The sequence below is a fragment of the Coenobita brevimanus genome, chromosome 43, assembly GCF_032717465.1.
Source record: "Coenobita brevimanus isolate Jiangsu-jjx chromosome 43, ASM3271746v2, whole genome shotgun sequence".
In the NCBI taxonomy this organism is placed as follows: domain Eukaryota; kingdom Metazoa; phylum Arthropoda; class Malacostraca; order Decapoda; family Coenobitidae; genus Coenobita; species Coenobita brevimanus.
In genome coordinates, this window is record NC_136996.1 from 32,495,658 (window position 1) to 32,500,657 (window position 5,000).

At 40.2% G+C, this 5,000-nt stretch overlaps 1 protein-coding gene across 2 annotated transcripts in view; it reads left to right on the top strand.

Annotated features, from left to right (window-relative positions):
• LOC145397828 (uncharacterized) overlaps window positions 1-5,000 on the top strand; it is a 115,225-nt gene that overhangs the window by 40,069 nt on the left and 70,156 nt on the right. The window lies entirely within an intron of this gene.

The following is a 5,000-nucleotide window of genomic DNA, read 5'->3' on the forward strand; positions in this document are numbered from 1 at the left end:
TCAGATACACTGATGTCTTTTCATCATATTCAGTTCTTGCAATTTTTTAACTTTTCTGTTTTATGCTCCTTTTATAGAGAGAGAGAGAGAGAGAGAGAGAGAGAGAGAGAGAGAGAGAGAGAGAGAGAGAGATTCCTTTTTTTTCAAAATGAAGGAGAACGTGAATAATGAATGTGATTTAGATGGGAGTTAGAACTGAACAGAGAGAGAGAGAGAGAGAGAGAGAGAGAGAGAGAGAGAGGAGTAAAAGTCTTGGGTAATTCCACACCCGTTTTCATTAACATGTTTTTTTAGAGCTTCCTTTTTATGTGCCTCGGCTAAAAAAAAAAAAAAAGGCAAACTATATAATTAAAGAGATAATTAATTGAGATTAAGGGAGAGTCGGATGGATTTACCCCTTAATCCCTTCCATCCAGCGACTTATTTTCTTAGTCTTGGTACGGTACGACGAAACGAATTTGATAGATCTGAAGTAATGATTGAAGTAGCAGTAAGAGTAGTAGTATTAGCAGTTGAGAGAGAGAGAGAGAGAGAGAGAGAGAGAGAGAGAAAGAAAGAGAGAGATCACAGTCTAGGTACCGTAGTAGATAAAATGGTTGAAAGTAGAAAAAAAGTCGGCCTAGAGAGGATTAGACCCCAGACCATCTCAGTGGCTCGGATTGAGTCGGATTGATTGACGAACGCACACAATAGGCCTGGTGGTGTGTGGGTTTATTTACTTTCTCTCTCTCTCTCTCTCTCTCTCTTCCCTTCCCTTCCCTTCCTGTTTCCCTTCTCCTCCTCTCCTTCTGCCCTTTTCTCCCTTTACCACATCAGTTCTCTCTCCATCTTCCAATTTTTCCCTCCCGTCTCTCAGCTTCTCTCACTCTTTTACTCTCTCACATCCTTTCAATCTTCCTTCCCTTCCTCGTTCGTTATTCTTTCACACTCTGTCTCTTCCTCCTTCCCTTTTACTTTTGTTCTCTTATTTCTTCTCGTTACCTTCTCTCTCTCTCTCTCTCTCTTCCTCCATCTTCTCTTTTCCTCTAATTTTACTCTTTCCTTAATTGTCCTTCCATTATTACCCCCGCAAAGGAGGTTATGTTTTCACCCCTGTCCGTTTCTTTGTTAGTTTGTTGGTTGGTTTGTGAGCAAGATTACACAAAAACTACAGGACGGATTTCCACGAAACTTGGTAGAAGAATGGGCCTTGGCGCAGAGTACACTCCATTAAGTTTTGTTGCTGATCCGGATAAAGGTGTAGATCCAGGATTTTTTGTTTTCACTTTAACATTGCAAGATGGGGCGTTTTTCGACATGTTCGTATATTTTTCAGTGAATATTGCTTGGATCTTTATGGAAAAAAAAAAAAAAATTAGGTATATTTAGGATGTTGGTATATACGAATGTGTACAGTTTGGTGCGGATCCATATGAAATTCTGATTCTAGCGGATTTAAATATGCTTTTATAGGGGGGTAGTCTTGTTCCAGCAGCATATTGGGCCGTGGCGGAGGTATGCGCTCTACTGAGTGCCATTCTAGTTTTATGTGTTTTACTTTACTCTTACTTTTCCTCGCTTTTTCTCTCTTCTCTCTTTTTTTTCTCTTTCGTTTCATTTTTCTCTTTTTTTCTTTAATTTCTCACATTATTTTCAAGTCCTTTTAACCTTCCCTCTCCTTTTTCTTTCTTGTTCTTCCTCTTCTGATTCTTCGTTCCTCTTCTGTCCTTAGTTTATTCTTTTTCATTTATCTCTCCACTACCCCCTCCCTTTCACAGAGAGAGAGAGAGAGAGAGAGAGAGAGAGAGAGAGTTTCCAATATGCATTTTTCTATTATATATTTACTCCATAAACCGCGTTTCTATTGGCAAGTCGGATTCATTGTTTACGTTCGCGCCAAGTCGGATGCCGCCGGGTTCGAATGTGTATTGAGTTTATTTAATTCGGTTTCGGCTCTCTCTCTCTCTCTCTCTCTCTCTCTCTCTCTCTCTCTCTCTCTCTCTCTCATCTCTTATCTCAATATAGGTTTTCTCTCCCGCTTTTCTCACAAGTTTTTCCAGACTTGTGTTTTACCTCCGTATCTTCTCTTCTTTCTCTCCTTCCCTCCCTCTCTTTCTCTTTTCTCTCCCTCCCTCCCTCTTCTTTCTCTCTTCCCTCTATCTCTCCTTTCTCCTTGTCTTTCTCTCTTCTTTCCTGCTCTCTCTCCCTCTCTCCTCTGTTTCCTTCCTCTTTTCCAAGTCTTACTCTTTTCTTCATTTTCTCCTCTTCTTCTTTCCATCTTCACTCTCTCTCTCTCTCTCTCTCTCTCTCTCTATCTCTCTCCATTCTTCCTTTTTGTTCTCTTTCGTTTCACCCTCTTATTGCTTTCCATTCTCCTTTCCTTCTTCTCTTTATTCTTTGTCTTCTCTTTCCCCCCCTTTTCTGAAGCAGTTTGAGATATAGAGATACAAAAAAAGATAGATAGATGGAAAGAGAGAGAGAGAGAGAGAGAGAGAGAGAGAGAGAAGGGGTAGAATTTTTCACAACTAATTATCGACTGTCTACCAAAATTTTCCTCCCATCATTTTTCATCTTACCCTCCTCCTCTTCCTCCTCCTCCTCCTCCTTCTCCTGTTTCTCTTTTCTTCCTTCTTTCCATTCCTTCCTTCTTGCATCCCCCTTCCTCCCCATTCCCTCTCCCTCGCTCTTTCCTCGAACTTTCTCTACCTCATATATCCGCCTTCTTCACTCCCCCTCCTCTCTCTCCCACCCCCTTTCCCTTCCCTCTCTCTCTCTCTCTCTCTCTCTCTCTCTCTCTCTCTCTCTCTCTCTCTCTCTCTCTCTCTCTCTCTCTCTCTCTCTCCCGCTTCCCCCTCTCTCCCTCTCCCTTTTCCTCTTTTCTCCTTGTGGTCATAGGTTGGTAGGAATTTCTCTCTCTCTCTCTCTCTCTCTCTCTCTCTCTCTCTCTAACTCGTTATATATATATATATATATATATATATATATATATATATATATATATATATATGTCTGTATATATATATATGTCGGTATATCTATTTATGTATCTATCTCAGTCTGTTTATCTGTCTGCCTTGGGAGTAAATGTCGAGAAGAGTAAAGTCATGATAATCGAGAGGGAAGGTGACTCCCAGTGTGATGTTACAGTGAATGGAGAGCATAGCTGGGCACTAAGTACACTGAATGTATTTAAATACTAAATACATGGGAGAAGTGTATTGAAATACTAAATACTAAATACATGGGAGAAGTGTATTGAAATACTAAATACTAAATACTTTTTATGAATTTATTTAAATACTAAATACAGTACATCAATTGTATTTAAATACATTTGTAAATACATTTTAAATGCCTAAAGATTTTTACATATGTATTCATTAACTCATGATTAACAGTATAAAACGCTTGATTAAGGAAAATTCCCTCTTATATATCTCCCTTTTTAGAACAAAACAAAAACAAAAGAATTTAGAACTTATAATGTACATCCAGTGAGAAAACAAAATACCAGCCGTAGTGGCGGTGCCTGTGCAGTCAATCGATTGTTCCACATCGACTACTGTGATCTTTTGCTTTTGCCTTTTGAACTTTTGCTAGCTTAAAATGCCAACATTAAGAGAACAACAGTAAAAAATATAGTTTGTTATTCACACCGAAAAATATGCCAGAAATATAGCCAGCCGTTACGTGGCATATGGAATAGACATTTTCATGCCAACTGCCCCCGAAATAAGCCAAACTGTCATAATTATGCCAGACCTGGCAACCCTGACTGATGGAACTGAACTCGTGACTCACACCGTGTTCACTGTTCAGGGTTGCCAGATAGTTGGACGGGTTATTGGCCAAATTAACTGGTAACAAAGTATTTACATTTTTTTTCTTTTGAGGATTTAAGTACACTGTATCCAAATACTCTATAAAATATTTAAATACATGAAAACAAGTGTATTTATAAATACGGTTCTAAATACGCAAATGTATTCAAATACTAACGCAAGAAAGCCTTGGTTTAATCACGCTTGTTCTAATGCTGTCCACAACAAGGAGAGGGCCTACAAAAGGTACCGGACCCAACCCACCCCTGAATCACATCATCTTTACGTTTCTGCCCGGAATCGTGCTAAGTCTGTTCTTCGCTCTACTAAAAATAATTTCATCCATACTAAATGCTCTCAACTCTCCAACTCGAATTCTTCCCGCTCCTTCTGGCACCTTGCCAAAAATCTTTCTAACAACTTTACCTCATCATCCTTCCCTCCTCTTTTCTACTCTGATGTTTTGTAGCTATTTCTTCTACTGATAAAGCAGATCTCTTCGCACAGACTTTCTCCTCCAATTCCACCTTAGACGATTCCGGTGCTGTTCCTCCATCACTTCTCCCCTCTGACTTCCTCATGGCTGACATTAAAATTTCTTCAGTTGATGTATTTTCTGCCATCACTGGCCTCAGTACTAACAAGGCATATGGGCCTGATGGGGTCCCTCCTGTTGTTCTCAAGAACTGTGCTTCTGTGCTTACACCCTGCCTAGGCAAACTCTTTCGCCTTTGTCTGTCAACTTGTACCTTTCCTTCTTGCTGGAAGTTTGCTCTCATTCAGCCAGTCCCAAAGAAGGGTGACCACTCCCAACCCTCCAACTATCGTCCAATTGCTTTAACGTCCTGTATTTCAAAAGTTTTCGAGTCATTTCTTAATAGAAAAATTTTAAGGCATCTTTCCTATCACAACCTTCTTTCCGATCGTCAGTATGGGTTCCGTCAGGGACGCTCCACTGGCGATCTTCTCACCTACCTTTCAGACTCCTGGTCATCCTCCTTTCGGGACTTCGGCGAAAGCTTTGCCATTGCACTTGACATCTCAAAGGCTTTCGATCGAGTCTGGCATAAATCTTTAATTTCCAAACTGCCCTCCTACGGTTTCTATCCTTCTATCTGTGCCTTCATCGCTAGCTTCCTTTCTGGTCGTTCTATAGCCACTGTTGTAGACGGCCATCGTTCTTCTCCTAGATCTATCAAC